General features: G+C 39.2%; 1 long non-coding RNA gene across 50 annotated transcripts in view; it reads right to left on the bottom strand.

Annotated features, from left to right (window-relative positions):
* The window catches only part of LOC141584675 (uncharacterized), a 287,268-nt gene that overhangs the window by 226,610 nt on the left and 42,504 nt on the right, over window positions 1–18,154 (bottom strand). For 47 of the 50 annotated variants that reach the window (XR_012517873.1, XR_012517882.1, XR_012517868.1 and 44 more), the window contains 4 exons: window positions 10,951–11,072; window positions 10,323–10,484; window positions 3,928–4,062; window positions 1,901–2,040 (listed from right to left, as the gene is read on the bottom strand). This is a non-coding gene — a long non-coding RNA (uncharacterized LOC141584675). The remainder of the gene's footprint in view (window positions 1–1,900; window positions 2,041–3,927; window positions 4,063–10,322; window positions 10,485–10,950; window positions 11,073–18,154) is intronic. The other 3 variants (XR_012517912.1, XR_012517872.1, XR_012517883.1) reach the window with 3 other exon arrangements.

Genomic DNA, 18,154 nt, shown 5'->3' with positions numbered 1-18,154 from the left:
GTTACCCAGGCTGGAGTGCAATGGCGCGATCTCCGCTGACCGCAACCTCCGCCTCCTGGGTTCAGGCAATTCTCCTGCCTCAGCCTCCTGAGTAGCTGGGATTACAGGCATGCACCACCATGCCCAGCTAATTTTCTTTTGTACATTTAGTAGAGGCAGGGTTTCACCATGTTGAGCAGGATGGTCTCGATCTCTCGACCTCGTGATCCACCCGCCTCGGCCTCCCAAAGTGCTGGGATTACAGGCTTGAGCCGCTGTGCCTGGACTGCGACTTTTATTTTTAACATTTTACTAGAGGGTGTAATTAGGAAAAATAGGCTAGAAAAATAAATTTGAAGAATCTGAATTAGAAAGAAAGTCAACTATGCAAATTACATGGTCTTGGGTATGGATAATTCTAAGAGTTCTAACAAAATATAGTTAGAAATAAAAAATGAGTTCATCAAGGTTGCAGTAAACATGGTCAGTATAGAGAAATCAATTTTATTTATACACATTAGCAATTGTTAGATATGTACATTGAAAACTATAAAACTCATTGAACAAACATAATTAAATTCTAAATAAATGAAAAGACATTTTATATTCACTGACTGATAGGCTTAATATTGCCAAGATGGCACTATTTTCCAAATGGATCTACAGACTTAATGCAGTCCCCATCAAAATTCTAGATGAATTTTTTGCCAAAATTTGCATGTTGATTATAAAATTGATATGTAAATGAAAAAGATCCAGAAAAAAGAAATTAATCTTGACAAAGAACAACAAAGTCTGCATAGTAAATGCACACTTTATGATTGTAAAATATTTACAAGGCAACAGTAATAACATGTTAGTGGTACTATCTGGGTGCAGTGGTTTGTGCTTCTGGTGCAGTGGTTTGTGCTTTTAATCAGAGCTACTAAGGAGGCTGAGGCGAGAGGATTGCTTGAGGTTAAGAGTTTGAGACCAGCCTGTGCAATACAGCGAGATCCTTTTCTACAGAAATGTTTTTGGCGGGTGCAGTGGAATACGCCTGTAATCCCAACACTTTGGGAGGCTCAGGAGGCCAGATAACTTGAGGTCAGGAGTTTGATACCAGCCCAACCAACATGGTGAAACACCATCTCTACTAAAAATACAAAATTAGGCCGGGCGCGGTGGCTCAAGCCTGTAATCCCAGCACTTTGGGAGGCCGAGTCGGGTGGATCACGAGATCGAGAGATCGAGACCATCCTGGTCAACATGGTGAAACCCCGTCTCTACTAAAAATACAAAAAATTAGCTGGGCATGGTGGCACGTGCCTGTAATCCCAGCTACTCAGGAGGCTGAGGCAGGAGAATTGCCTGAACCCGGGAGGCGGAGGTTGCGGTGAGCCGAGACGGCGCCATTGCACTCCAGCCTGGGTAACAAGAGCGAAACTCCGTCTTAAAAAAAAAAAAAAAATTAGCTGGATGTGGTGGTGCATGCCTTTAATCCCAGCTACTTGGGAGGCTGAGGCATGAGAATCGCTTGAACCCAGCAGGTGGAGGTTGCAGTGAGCGGAAGTCACACCGCTGCACTCCAGCCTGGGTGACAGAGTGAAACTGTCTCAAAAACCAAAAAGTTTTTAAAAAATGAGCCAGGTGGCTGGACACGGTGGTTCACACCCATAATCCCAGCACTTTGGGAGGCTGAGGTGGGCAGGTGGATCATGAAGTGAGGAGACTGAGATCATCCTGGCCAATATGGTGAAACCCCATCTCTACCAAAACTACCTGAGTGTGGTGGAGCATGCCTGTAATCCCAACTACTTGGGAAACTGAGGCACAAGAATCACTTGAACCCAGGCAACAAAGGCACAGTGAGCTGAGATTGCACCAATGCACTTCAACCTGGCTACAGAGCGAGACCCTGTCTCAAAAAAGAAAAAATTACCCAGGCTTGGTGGCACACACTTGTAGTTCCTCATACTCAGGAAGCTGATGTGGGAGGATCTCTTGAGTCCAGGAGTTGGAGGCTGCAGTGAGGCATGATCATGCCATTGTACTCTTCCCTGGGTGAGACAGTAAGACCTTCTTGCAAAACAAATAGAAAAAAGGAAAAGAAAAAGATGAGGTTTGTGGCACTAGTATAAAGATAGACATATACGTCAATAGAATAAAATTGAGTGTCCAAAAATTAACACCTTCATGAGCAACTGATTTTCAAGTTTGGCAAGTCATTTCAATGAGACAAAAATAAGTATTTTTTAACAAATGTTGCTGGGACAAGTAAATATCTATATGCAAATTGGACTCCTCTCTCATACCATATACATGATTGACCCAAATTAATTATATATCTTAATGTAAGTTCTAGATGGGCCCGAACCATAGAAGATAACATAGAAACCTATTTTCATGACATTAGATTATTAAACAATGTTTTCTAACGTGTGACACGTAATGTATAAGTGACACAATAAAAAATAGATAAATTGGTCTTCATCAGAATTAAAATCTTCTGAGATTCAAAGTATATCATCAAAAACAGAAAAACAGCAATGTTCTAAAGATCTAAGCCCTTTCTTTATTGAGGGTACAACTTGGAATATTGGTGCAGGTGCAAGGCATTGAGGCTTTTAATCCTGTCTTCATTACAAAAAAGCACAGAAGTTAATGGAATGGTCACCAGAGGAGAAATTCTTGTGTTAAAGGAACACTCCTAATAATAAGACAGTGTGGTATTCGTATAGAGATAGTGAGATGAACAAATGAAAAGAGAGCTGAAAACTGATAAACACACACACACACACACACATATACACACACGTGCACATGCATGCACACATACATATATGCAAATAATTCATTAGAAAATATTTTTGGAGGATTTTCAAGAACTATTTCAGGATATTGAGTATCCATAAGAGGAAAAGATACCTATAAATACACATTACACACAAAAAGAGTTCTACATGGATCACAAACCTAAGTATAAAATATTCAAGGCGAAATTTAAAACCTTAGGGAAATGATGTCATGACCATGAGGTAGGGTAAGAATTCCTAAACTACACCAAGAAAGTATTTGTCCTATAAGATAAAGGTATTGTAGCAGAGTTGATGTGTGTGAAGACTCTGGAGACACACTGAATCAAGATGAAGGTTATTCTATTCCTTTTCTGTCAGGCTTTAGCTCAGATTCAGAACTAAACCATGGAAGAGGTAATAGTGCCCACTGCTTAAGTTGTGAGGATTGAATGAACTAATAATACATAAAGTATTTAGACTAATAGTAGGTCTTTAACAAACACTGTCAGTATTTACTAACACAGCTTTCTCTAAGTAATGCAAGCAGTATTATTTGAAGCAACTGAAAAATGCCTCTTATTTTACGTCACTACGAAAGCAAATCTATTGAAAAACGATAACTTCCTATCACTTATTTTTATTTCATATGAAAATAATTGAAAACATTGAATTAAAAACATACTGAAAATTATTACAAATGTACAAACGTTGATATTTGTTTTATATTAGTCCTATGATTAATGTAGATACTTGTTTTATATTACACATATGATTATATGAGACGGGAAATACAAGCAAAACACATTAACTTGAGTATCCTAAAATTTTTCTCAGTCAGACCAAACTCTTCTGAATCACTTCTCAATACATCTTAACCAGCATTTTTCTTAACGTTATCAACATCTCTGCTAATCAGAAGCTTTGTTGATGTGCATTTCTTAAAGAGTATCCTGTGCTCCTCATGTCCGATTATTTTTCCAGCCTGCTCATGGCCCCTTTGCAAGTTTTCAGGCTGGCAGTATCACTAGAATGTGACTATGGAAGGTTTTTACACTAAGTTCACGTGTGTGCCAAAAAAGGCAATCACAATTTGACTGTTGTCTGGCTACCTTTTGGAGTATCAAGTTCTTTATGCATTCTATTTGAAAGATGTGAAAATGTGCGCTCACACCTGTAATCCCAGCACCTTTAGAGGCCAAAGTGGGCAGATCACTTGAGGTCAGGAGTTAGAGACCAGCCTGGGCAACATGGTGAAACCCCATCTCTACCAAAAATGTAGAAATAAGCTGTATGTGACGGCACAGGCCTGTAATAAAAGAAAACACAGTTGAAAAATAGACATATATATACATAATCAAATATTTTATAAGTCAGTGAAAGGGAATAGATGAATTTTTATAAAAATGTCTTAGAAAATAGAATATCCTTTTTTTTTTTTTTTTTTTTTTTTTTTTTTTTTTTTTTTTTGACACAGAGTTTCATTCGTTACCCAGGCTGGAGTGCAATGGCACGATCTCGGCTCACCGCAACCTCTGCCTCCTGGGTTCAGGCAATTCTTCTGCCTCAGCCTCCTGAGTAGCTGGGATTACAGGCACGCGCCACCATGCCCAGCTAATTTTTTGTATTTTTCTATTAGAGACGGGGTTTCACTATATTGACCAGGATGGTCTCAATCTCTTGACCTCGTGATTCACCCAGCTCAGCCTCCCAAAGTGCTGGAATTACAGGTGTCAGCCATCGCGCCTGGCAGAATATCCTTTTACGGAAATTGAAACCTGACATTTGGCCTCACGTTACACATGAAGTTAATTCCAGGTGGATCATCGGCCAAAATCTAAAAATATTTAATGCAGTCTATAGAAAACAATTTAGGAAAATATCTTCAGGACCATAAAGCAGGGTAAGAGTCCTGCAACTAACCCTAGAAAGGATTTAACATGGATGAGAATACACATTGGAACACAGTACATACGAGCTAGGCCGATGGACAAAGACTGAGTCAAGCTGAGATTCCTCTACATCTGTCCTTCAGAGTGTTTGGATCAAATGCAGTGTAGGACTATGGGAATGATAATAGCGCCTACTTCTTGAATGTTGGCCAGATTGTATGAACTAGTAACATTTTTAGCACATCGTGTAAATTAAAGAGTATGACAGCTTTTTCTAATTGTGAGATGTATCACTGAATCAACTCAAAGACAAGATTGTCAGAGCGGGTTAAAAAGCAAGGCACAACTGTATGTTGTCATAAGAAATCCACTTTAAATACTATCATACATATGATTTTAAAGTAAATAAATGCAATAAAATATATCCTGCTAACACTAATTATAAAAATAGCTGGGATAACAATATTAATATCAGACACAGTAGATTCTGAATCAAGGAAGGTTATCAGGGATAATAAGCTGCTGCCCAGTCCATGGTGGGAGTGGTTTAGAGGGGAAGGCCATGCTCACTGTGTTAACTGAGCTTATCGTGAGGCATGCAGGGATGTTTCTACAGGTTCTTTCCATCAGGGACCGTTGAACGTAGACTATAAAGTCCCTTTCGGGGGAATTCTTTGCTCCAGAAATCAAGAAAGAAAAGGAAGAGGCATGGCAGTGAGTGAAATTCCCTAAGAATAAGGTAAAAAAATACAGGAAGTGATATTGAGGGTATTGCCCAATATCTGAAAAAGAGGCTGACCCAAGTAATTTAGGAAATAAGGAGAGATTCTAGCCTAAAGAGCAAGTGATTTGTATGAGCGTCTTACTCGTTTGGTGTAGTAATTATCCGCTACCAATTCTGAAACTACCATGCAAGTATTTTGGAACTCAATGATTACACAAAGAAGACAAACTGTCTCACTATGAAATTAGGAATGAGAGCACACGCTACCCAAATCTTTGTTTCTCATACCATTCACCAAAACAAGCAACTAAGATTCCATGAAAAATGCTTAATACGTGGATTGGGCAAAAAACCGACACAATAAGCCTGGAACACCTTAAAATTCTAGCAAGTAAAATAATGTTAAAGAACAATAAAACCAAAGAAACAAACAAAATCAAACAGCATGATGTAATTTCAAATTTTACAGGAGCCAAGGGAAAGACCTTCCAATGACCACCACTGAAACCATGAGCAACAAAATATATAAATTAGTATAGCATACAATAAATTATAGAATTTTATATAATATCCTATATGATTCAAATGATTAAATAGATATGTAATGCATTATGGAGAACAGAAAAATTGCCCGTGGAAAATAAACATGCTTACTAGTACTGCCATAAAAAGTTGAAGTATAATTTCCACTTGTTAAGTATGTTTTATACTTAGTGACTTTAAGAAAAAGGGCAACATGGTAAAGGGAAAACAGATTATTGTTGTTATCATTTGAGAAGCAATCTTGCTCTGTCGCCCAGGCTCAAGTGCAGTGGCATGATCTAGGCTCACTGCAACCTCTGCCTTCCAGGTTCAAACAATTCTCTGCCTCAGCCTCCCAAGTAGCTGGGATTACAGGTGCCTGTCACCACGCCCTGCCAATTTTTGTGTTTTTAGTAGAGATGGGATTTCGCTATCTTAGCCAGGCTGGTCTTGAACTCCTGACCTTGTGATCTACCCACCTTGGCCTTCCAAAGTGCTGGGGTTACATGTGTGAGCCACCATACCTGACCAAAAAATAGATTAATTGTATATTGGGAACAAGACCTAAACTACCTCACACAGGTGATCATCCTAAAGTCACTAATTTCAAAGCATGTCAATACTACTTCCCCTTGGTGTGGAACTTACCATCTGTGGTCTTCCTTACCTAAACCTACATCAGTCTTATCATGAGAAAAACATAAATAATGAATCCCAAATGTGGATAAATATCACGAACAACAAAAAGTCCTGAGAAACTGGCATAGTTAAAAGGAGCACAAAAAGGCATGATACCTAAATGTGATATAGTATCCTGGATACGATTCTGGAACAGAAAATGGATACTCAATTAAATGTTAAATCAGTGAACAATTAATGTACAGTTGTTAGTGAATGAAACTGCATAATATTGGTGTGATAATTGTGAAAAATATCCCACACTAATGTAAGAAGTGAACAAGAAGGAAAATCGTGTGTTGGATATGCGTGTGTATGTGTATATATAAACTCTCTGTACTGACTTCCAAGTGTTCTATAAACTTAAAATTATTCTAGAATGGAAAAATTATTTTCTGTTTTTCTTAATCTTCTCAGAATATGAGAGATGTTATCCATGCTGTTGATGAATCAATATGCCATGTAATACCTCCCCCGTTCCATTCTCTCCTTTACCCTGGTGAATGTTACTAAGATGTTGAATTCCCTTTTTCATCATGACAACATTCTTATCATTTTCTAAATGTGTATTGCTAAATAACATATTGTTTAGGGTTTTTTTCTTCAAAGTTAAATATGCATATATATCAATGAATAATGTGAGTCAAATAATGAAAAATTTAACAAATCCATATTGTGATACATTCTGCAAAATACCCAACAAGTTCTTTTCACAAGGGTCGAGGTCAGCAAAATAAGTAAAAACTGAGAAAATGATGCAGATTGGACAGAATCTGATACGGCTGTCAAGTCCTAAGATGCGTCCCAACAATCCCCATCTCTAGATATGCAAAACCCTTCCCCTGAGGACTAAATACGCCATACCACATGCATAAATAAATTTACAAAGGGGCAAAGTGTATAGAATAATGGTTTATAAGACAGATTTTATCAAACAATGTAGGACAATGATACCTGAGACACAGAGACAGTAACACGAACCCCAATTTGCCTGAAGACAGTGCTTTGGAAGAATTTCCAGGCTGTGGTGTGGCATGGACTTTGGAAGACACTCTGAGTTGAGAAGATGGAACTGAGAGATGAGAACAGATGGGCTAAATTTTTAAAGCCATTCTCCACATCCAGTGGTAAGAATGGGAGACAACATCCATGCCAGTATCCATACAGGCAGAACTGCTGTTGCCAACATTACTCACTGAAATATGGATCACAAAAGTACAGGAGCAATTCAGAAACAAAGGCGAAGCACAGAGAAAAGTCATTTGAATGAATATTTAATATTGCATGGAGACTGAGGCCTTTAAATCTTGCACCAAAACCAAGGCTAAGAAATAAGCATCAGAGGTGAAGCAAATAATGTGTATGAGGTGAATAAACAACCCGTGTTGACACAAAACTACCTTTCCTATATTATTTTCATACATGTGGCTGATAAACTCACTATATTATAAAATAATGAAAGTAGAGCTTTCAATTTAAAAGAGGAGAACAAAATTATCTTTAAAGTAAGAATTAAACAAAAATATTTTACCTCTATTTGTTTCCCTGTAAAACCTCCAGTTTCCTTTAAATTTGGCAAAAGTTTGTCTTTGTTCTTCACTATACTAATTCCACTGTTCAGTTTGCATGGAGTATAGAGTTGGTCTTCATATACAGTGAAATGAAGTTAAATGGTGTCAAGCCGCAATATAATAGATGAAGAGTTGTTACTGTTGTTACCAAAATCTGTCATTGAAATTCTTTGTGTACAGCACTGAAGCCCAGAGACCCTGACTGCAGCCCTAACAGGCAAATCAAATGCCCATCTACTGATTTAGAGTACTTGTAATTGGTTGCTCACATCTCATAAATCTTTAACAAATGTCCCTCATGTCCCCAACAAAATTTTAGATTCTAGTAATTGTTACCTTACTTGTACAGTAGACACATGTTATTGAGTCTCAGCAACTTATACTGTATGAATGCTTCATTCACAAGAGGATGCGCTGTTCTCATCATGGTCATGTTGGCATTAAGGCACTCCTCACTGCAAGCTCTGAATAAATTCTAATCTATTTGTTTGAGTCCTGCTAAATGATTATCTGGAAATGAGGCTTTCTGAGATATTTGAGGCATGAACACCTATCTTTCAAAAACTGGTTACTGATGTTAAACTGGTGACTGAAAAATCTGAAATATGATGAGGAAGATGAAAGAGAATGAGAGTCCCTGGGGACTTGAAGGAATCTTCCTGAAGCAGAAGGATTATACCTGTGTTCAAGTTGGTATATAGATATGCAAAGATGCGGCTGGGCACGGCGGCCGATACCTGTAATCCTGCACTGTGGGAGACCAAGGCGGGTGGATCACGAGGTCAGGAATTCCAAACCAGCTTGGCAAAGATGGTGAAACCCTGTCTCTATTAAAAATACAAAAATCAGCTGGCCATGGTGGTAGGCTCCTATAATCCCAGCTACTTGTGAGGCTGAGGCAGAGAACTGCTTGAACCTGGGAGGCAGAGGTTGCAGTGAGCCAAGATCGCGCCACTGCACTCCAGCCTGGGCAACAGAGTGAGGCTTCATCTAAAAAAAAAAAAAAAAAAAAAAGGCCGGGCGTGGTGGCTCACGCCTGTAATCCCAGCACTTTGGGAGGCCGAGGCAGGTGGATCACGAGGTAAAGAGATCGAGACCATTCTGGTCAACATGGTGAAACCCTGTCTCTACATAAAATACAAAAAAAAAATTAGCTGGCCATGGTGGCACATGCCTGTAGTCCCAGCTACTTGGGAGGCGGAGGCAGTAGAATTGCTGGAACCCAGGAGGTGGAGGTTGCAGTGAGCTGAGATTGTGTCACTGCACTCCAGCCTGGGTAACAAGAGCGAAACTCCGTCTCAAAAAAAAAAAAAAAAAGAGAAAAGAAAGATGCTTTGCTTTGCTATTCTCTCTTTACATGCCCTTTCATCTTCTGAGCCAAAGGTATTCTGTTCATGTTTTAGAATTTTTTGGAATCAAAGTGATACTTTTGGCCAGGTGTGGTGACTCATGCCTGTAATCCCAGCACTTTGGGATGGTGTGACGGGCAGATTATGAGGTCAGGAGACCAAGACCATCCTGGTCAACATGGTGAAACCCCGTTTCTACTAAAAATACACACAAAAAATTGGCTGGGCGTGGTGGTGCGCACCTGTAGTCCCAGCTACTCGGGAAGCTGAGGCAGGAGAATCGCTTGAACCCAGGAGGTGATGGTTGCGGTGAACCGAGACTGCACCATTGTACTCCAGCCTGGGCAACAAGAGCGAAACTCCATCTAAAAAAAAAACAGTGATACTTTTTTAAGAATATTTTTCCATGAAATAGTTTCAAGTACACAAACAGATGCACACACAGTACAAAGAGTTCTGTATATCCTTGAGTTACCAGCAGTGTAACATCTTATATAACCATGAATCTAGTAAAATATGGGAAAAAAATCTATGCTTCAATAGTTTTGTACCAATTATTTCTATAAATATAAATATAAAAAGTCTATGCTTCAATAGTTTGCTACCATTTATTTATAAAATTATTTTTTATATATTTATAAAATTATTTTAAATAAATAATTTGTACAAAACTATTTATTGAAGCATAGACTTCTTCCATATTTGACTAGGCTTTGTAGTAATGTCATTTTTCTGTAGAGCATATACTGCATTTACTGTCAGGTATATTATTTATTGTTGTGTAATAAATTATCACACACTAAGTGGCTCTAAACCACACACACATTACTCACAGTATCTCTGAATCATGAATCCAGATAGAGATGATGGCCAAGGATGAGATCTCAAGTGGAGGTTCAGCTGGGGAAGGATCCTCTTCCAACCTCATATGATTGTTGGTAGGGGTCAATGCCCTGTTTTAGTTGAGATGACTTCATTGGTGAATTATTCCCAACCTTTAAATAATTAATAACAATCGATCACAAATTCTTCATACAACTTAAACAACTACAAAATAAGTGGAGCGATCACTTCTTAATGTATACTCAATCAGTTTATAGTAATACTACAACTAAAGCAAGTCACTTCAAGGAAAAAAAAAAGACCAGTATGTTTTGTAAATGTAAAAGGAAACATCCTCAAGAAAATGCTAGCAAAACAAATTAGCAAATGTAAAAAGAATTATACACCATCACCAAACGTATTTGTCTCAGGAATGCAAATTTGGTTCAACATATAAAATAATTAGTGTCATGCCCTATATTAATAAACTAAAAAATGAAAGGCACATGATCATCTAAAAGATGCAGAAAAAGCACTTGACAAGTCAAAAATCTATTCACGACAACAATACAGAGCAAATATGCCAATAAGGAAACTTTCTTTAAAGTACATCCATGTCATCATATGTTATATACTCACATGTCATCATAATTTATCTAAAAGGCTCAATACTTTCTCCAAGGCTATAAACAAGACAAGGATGTTCACTCTTCACACTTGCTTTCAACATTGTAGTGGAGGATGTAGATAGGTTAATTAGCCTAGAAAAGTAAACACAAATTTAATATTACTAAGTGTCAATAGTTTCCAAATTGACATACAGATATATTACCCTCCCTATTATAATGTGAGGTAACATTTTTTTTCTAACTGGCAAGCTGATTTTAAAATTCAGGTGTAATGCAATACAATGTAATGCAAAGCAGCCAAAAGAAATTTCAAACGAAAAGCAGAGTTCACAATATAGATTCATATATCGTAATTTCCATAGGATATATGAATATCCGCTTTGACTACAAAGCAGTCAACATAAAGATCTGTGGTACTAGTATAAACACAGGCATACAGATTGATATGGTTTTGCTCTGTGTCCCTACCCAAATCTCATCTCAAACTATAATACCTTTGTGTCAGGGGAGGGACTTGATGGGAGGTAACTGAATCATGGGAGTGAACTTCCCCCTTGCTGTTCTCATGACAGTGAGTTCTCACAAGATCTGATGGTTTAAAGTGTGTGGCAGTTCCTCACTAGCTTTTTCTCTTCTGCCACCATGTAAGATGTGCTTTGCTTCCCCTTCATCTTCTGCCATGATTTTAAGTTTCCTGAGGCCTGCCCAAGTATGTGGAACTGTGAGTCAAACAAATCTTTTTTTAAATTACCTGGTCTCAGGTAGTTATTGATAGCAGAGTGAAAACAAATTAATACACAAATCAAAGGAATACAATGGAACTGAATGTCCAAAAATTAACCTTTACCTTTATAATCAAAAATTTCACAAGGTCGCCAAGTCAATTCAACATGGAAAATATTTTCACACCAAATGTTGTTAGGGCAATTGAATATCCACAAGCAAGTTGAACTTCTCTCTCATAACATACACATAATTGGCTAAAATGATCATGTACCCAAATACAAGAGCTAAAGAGACCAAATCTAGAATATAGAAATGCAGAAATACATGTTTGTGTTCTTAGGTTAAACAACAGAATATAGAAATATAGAATATAGAAATACAGAATATGTATAGAATATAGAAATACATATTTGTGTTCTTAGGTTAAACCATAATTTCTCTTATTTCTACAATATTACAGCTAAAGTAGAAGAAAATATTCACAATCATATAGCATAAAAGGGTCTATTATACACAAAATACACACAAAAAATTTACAACTCAAAGATAAAAAGGCAAATATCACAATCAACTTGGTAAATTATTTGAATAGACATTTCCCCAAAGATGCTATAGTCAGGTCCACTAAGCACAGGATGCGAGGCCTAAAGTCTTGTCATAAGGAAATGAAAATCTAAACAACCATGAGATACATTTTACAAATCTAAAGGGTGGACATACTGCAGGAAAAAAAGCAAATTAAAAAAGGTAAAATACTGTGTATGATTATAGTTATGTGACACCCTGGAAAGTGAAAAAATATAGAGACAAATATTTGGTATTTACTGGGGGCTCAGAAGAGAGGCAGTTCAAACTGGTGAGGTACTGCAGATTTCCTCTGGGAAGTGAAATCATACTGGTATCATACTGTAATGATAGACACATAATTATATCTTACAAACGTTAAATAACTTGATAATATAAATAAGCAAATTAAAAACCTTATACAGTAGGGAGGAGACAGCATGGGACAACGGACGTAATACAACTGTACACTTCAGTGAAATAACCTCACAGAAGGGAGTGGGGAAATAGCAACTGACCCAAGTAACTTATCAAATAAGTGGATATTCTGAATCTAAAGAGTGAAGATTCATCCATAAGTACTTTAGTTGGTAGAGTTCTTTCTCAAGGCAGTGTACATTTCCAATTCTGGAACCACTATACATGTCTTTTGGATTCAGTGATTAAGTAACAGAACCATGTTTATCACTGGAAACGTGGTAGGCTACATACAAATAAGTGGTAACAGGTGCACTGATTCGGATAGTACTGGATTAGATCCAATGCTGGAGCTGCAGCATTATTAGGAACTCATGTTTAATAAAGATATGTACAGATACATGATAAATATTTATACATATATGTGTATCTGTGTGTATATACACACAAACACATACACACATATATGAATATGTATATCCCCATACATGGGGAGCAGGAGTGTGGACTTTACTCTGTCAGCAGACAAGTTCAGGACTCAATAGAGATGCCCCAGGAGCACTGAATACACCCAGGTCCAAGATCTCCATTTCTAATTAAATTTTCCAATAGAAATAACTAGGACTCTAAAAAAAAGGCTAATACTAGGCTTGCAAGGGAATTAACACAATTAGGCTGAGTACCTAGTAGTTCAGAAGACAATAAAATGCAAACAACTAACCACACACATAACAATATCAAAACTTGATGGTGGTGTTTCAAAATGACAGAGGATCCAAAGAAAAGACCTTCCAATAGCCAACAGTGGAAAAATTTGAACAATCAAATAAATGAAGTAGTAGATGTAAAGAGTAAAATAAATATTCATGCTTGTGCACTGACATAAAAATGACTGCACAAAATAACTATAATTGGAGAAGAACAGGCACATGTTCAGGGTGACAGTTCCAAAAACTTTGGTAGACACTCTACTCATAAAGTGGAGCATGTTTTGTTTTTTCCCCCCAAGATGGCAGATTGGAGGCTTTGTGAGTGTGCCCCACATGCTTGGAAACAGCAAAATAGTATGTGGAGATTTACACTGTGAATTTTTACCCAACACAGGAACTCAACAGAAAAACTGAAAGGAGAGACAAGCTGCAATTTGACCCAAGTATCAGATGAGGAATGGAGTCTTCAGAATGTGAAAGGGAGAGACTATCTTCACTCTACCCAACAGTGGAGCTGACTCAGACAGGAGGGGAGCATGAAAGGAGTGGTACCTGGATGTGCTGTGTGTGCATTCCCAGACCCCAACAGGGAAACAAGGAAGATATTCTAAATCCTAATTCATAGGCGACCTTGCAGAAACCAGCCAGGCAATCTAGGCGGTGGTCACATGTTGGGAGAAGCTCCCAACTGAGAAATGCAATTTAATATTGAGTGGAGTATGAGTCCTCCGGTTCCAAAACCAAAGGACAAGCAGGAAGCATTCTCTTGCCAGGACCATAGGAGCTGGTTACTCTGCTCCACATGCCAAATCAAGAGGGGTGTGGCCTGAGAGCCACTATTTCATTTTCAGTCTCCACTTAAAAGTCTTGTGACCTGGAGTGGGTTTGTGTTCTGAACATGGATTGTCTGGGACCTGGCTGACTATTGTGGCTTTTCATCAGGAGAAATCTGCATGGATGAAACCTGCTGTGTAAAGGCCATGGGGAGCTGGGCCAGTCTATCTGCCATCTATTGCCTGGCCCTGTCTCCCCATGGAGACTCTTTGGAAGCACAGGAGGTCCTGCTTCTCACTGGAACTATCCCAGTGGCCAGAGAACTGTCCACCAACCCCTATTGAAACTGCTGCTTGTACCCACACACGGGGAGCAGATGTATGGAGTTTCTTGACCTAGCTTTGCCCCTCTACCTGCCCTGGTAGCAAAACAGGAACAGGGACTTTTAGGTGATAGGTCTCTGCCCATCACCTGATTGCTTGCTCTGGGTAACAACGGCTCAGCACAAATCCCAGTACCGTGACTGCAGCTGGCTCTCTCCTGCAAGTGCCATCTCCTAGCCGGAGATCGACCAACACAATTACAGCCATTACAAAATCTGTTGGCACAGTAGCACAGTGCTGGAGAAGGAGAAAACTTTTCATGACCTCAGCTAATACCATTGCTCACACAACCCTGGCTATAAGGGGACCTTGTACCTGCTCATGTACTCAGTAGATTACTACGACAGCTGACAGTTGAGAATCTTACAGTGTCTACGCCAGTCCTCTGCCAACCCCATCAGAGCTGGTGCTTGCACCTGCCGCTAGAGACAAAAGGAAAGGTCAGCCTACTCCAGCTCTACCCAACATTCCCTACTCTGGAGCTCAGAATGAAGCCTAAGCCACTGTACGTCCCATGGACCAGTCCATGCCCTAAGGCCGGCGTCCCCAAACTTTTTACACAGGAGGCCAGTTCACTGTCCCTCAGACCGTTGGAGGGCCGCCACATACTGTGCTGCTCTCACTGACCACCAATGAAAGAGGTGCCCCTTCCTGAAGTGTGGCGGGGGGCCGGATAAACAGCCTCGCGGGGCCGCAGTTTGGGGACGCCTGCCCTAAGGCATTAGAGAGCTTCTCCAGATGCCCAACTAGAGATGTCACTCATCAATTCTCAGAATGAAAACCAACATTACAAATGAATAATCATAGATCAAATGTACTAGAGCCTATCACAAAGTTCCCTGGAGGAATCCATGACACAAAAAAAGAAAGAAATGAAAAGCTGGCAGAGATCACACCCTGAGAGAATGAGTCTTCTGTGGAAAGGGTAAGTGCTTTCAGCCTCTCCAGTCCTAGCAGCAGACTTTTGGTATCTGAACTCAAGGAGAGCTTCTTTGCCCTCGTGGGCCCAAATGCTGGAGTGGGCTGCAGTTTGAGGGCTTTTCCAGGGTATTACACTGAGCTACCAGCTCACATAGGGTCCCTTCCTTTCTCCCCCGGAACTTAGCTGTAGTAGTGGACACCATACTGGGTACGCACTCACTGTGGGACTTTGTTCTGCTCAGGGACCTCCAACATCACTGGATCCCTTGCAGACATTCCTTGATATGGTGAGATCACATCAAATATCTTCTCAGGCTACAGTGAAACAAAACTAGAAATTAATTCCAAGAAGAACTCCCAAAACTATACGAATACATGGAAATTAGGCAACCTGATGGAAATTTTATTTTTTCAATTAATTATTACAGTGACACAAAACATCTGGGATACAACAAAAGCAGTACTGAGAGGGAAGTTTATAGTGCTAAATGTCTACGTCAGAAGGTCATACAGGTCATAAAATGACATTAACATCACAAGTCAAAGAACTATAAAACAAGAACGAACCAAATCCAAAACTATCACAAGGAAAGTAATAACAAAGATCAGAGCAGAATTAATAAAATTGAAGCCCCCAAAATAATACCAAAGATCAATGAAATAAAAAGCTGGTGATTTGAAAAGATAAACAACTTTGACAGACCACTAGTTAGATTAACTGAGAAAAGACAGATGATTCAAATAAGCTCAATGAGAAATGAAAATGGAGACACTACAGTTGATACCACAGAAATACAAAATATCATCTGAGACTACTATTGATACCTCTATGCATACAAAGTAGAATATTTAGAAGAAATAAACAAATTCCTAAAAACATACAACCACCCTGCCAAGGTTAAATCAGGAAGAAATCATATCCTGAAGAAACCACCAATCAGTAGTGATATGAAATCAATAATAAGTAATTGTCCAACAAAAAAGCCCGGGACCAGACAGAGACACAGACAAATGCTACCAGATGTTTAAGGAAGAACTGATATCAATTCTACCGAAAGTATCCTAAAAGATGAAGAGGGAGTGAATCATCTCCAGATCATTTTCTTTTTTTTTGAGACAGAGTCTTGCTCTGTTGCCAGGCTGGAGTGCAGTGGCACAATCTTGGCTCACTGCAACTTCTGCCTTCTGTGTTCAAGTGATCCTCCTGCCTCAGCCTCCCAAACAGCTAGGAAGGGCCCAGCTAATTTCTTGTATTTTCAGTAGAAATGTGGTTTCAGTATGTTGACCACGATGATCTTGATCTCTTAACACCATGATTTACCTGCCTTGGCCTCCCAAAGTTCTGGGATTTCAGGCATGAGCCACTGCACCCAGCCCCAAATTATTCTTCATAGTGAGTATCACCCTGATACCAAAGGCAGAAAAGAACAAAACAAAAAAAGAAAATTACAGGCCAATGCCTCTGATGACCACAGATGCTAAAATCCTTAACAAAATAGCAGCAAACCAAATCCAACAGCACGTCTACAAGATAATTCATCACAATCAAGTGGGTTTCATCCAGGGATGCAAGGATGGTTCAGCATTTGTGTCAATAAATGCAATTAACCATATAAACAGAGCACTGATGCATTAGGTTTTCTCCTTGCCTTGGCTACTTGGAAGTCTTGGGCCCCCGATCTTCAAGACACATGATTTACCTGACCCTATCCCTGTTTACTATCACCTCACCCTACCTTCCCTGCCCACTGCTTTGTACTCAGTAAAAGTCAGTGTCCAGGTACTCGGGGCCACTGCAGGTCTCTACACTTTGGTTGGCAGTGGACCCCTGAGCCTAAACTCTCTTTTCTCTGTCTCTGTCTGTGTCTTTTATTTCTACAGTTTCTCATCTTTGCACCAGCAGGGAGGGGCTCACAGAACCCTATAGGGCTGGGCCCTATAGCTGCCAAGATAATTTAGTATGGAAAATATTTTCTTTTTTTTTTTTTGAGATGGAGCCTTGCTCTGTCACTAGGCTGGAGTGCAGTGCCACAATCTCTACTCACTGCAATCTCCATCTGCCAGATTCAAGAGATTCTCCTGCCTCAGCCTCCCAAATAGCTGGGATTACAGGCACCTGCTACCATGTCCAGCTATATTTTTGTATTTTTAGTAGAGATGGGGTTTCACTATGTTGGCCAGGCTTGTCTTGAACTCCTGACCTCATGAGCCACCCGCCTTGGCCTCCCAAAGTGCTAAGATTACAGTCGTGAGCCACCACGCCCAGATGGGAAAATATTTTCTATAAAATTACTGGAACAAGTGGATACTGGCGTGAAAGTTCACTCCTCCCTTACACAATATATTTAACTGACTCAAAATAGACCATAGACTCATATGTATAAGCTGGAACTACAAATCCCATAGAACATAGAAATAAATCTTTCTGGCTTAGGTGAAACAATGGATTATAAGCTATGACATCAAAATACAAGTCAATAAGAAAAAAAGTAGATAAATTGAACTTCATTGGATTTTAAAACTTCTGTGATTCTAAGTTTGGGTCACAAGGATAACCCAAACATAGGAGAAACGTTTGCAAATCATAGAGGTGATTGGGGTCTCTTGTGGAGAATATACAAAACATTCTTACAAAACAAAGAAGATAACTAAATGTGAGTAAATTGTATGAACAGACATTTCTCCAAAGAAGCTATACAAATGGCCAAAAAGCACATGA

The sequence above is a fragment of the Saimiri boliviensis genome, chromosome 5 (genome assembly GCF_048565385.1).
Source record: "Saimiri boliviensis isolate mSaiBol1 chromosome 5, mSaiBol1.pri, whole genome shotgun sequence".
Classification (NCBI taxonomy): domain Eukaryota; kingdom Metazoa; phylum Chordata; class Mammalia; order Primates; family Cebidae; genus Saimiri; species Saimiri boliviensis.
Note: the sequence above shows the minus strand (reverse complement) of the source record. Positions and strands in the feature narration are given on the sequence as shown.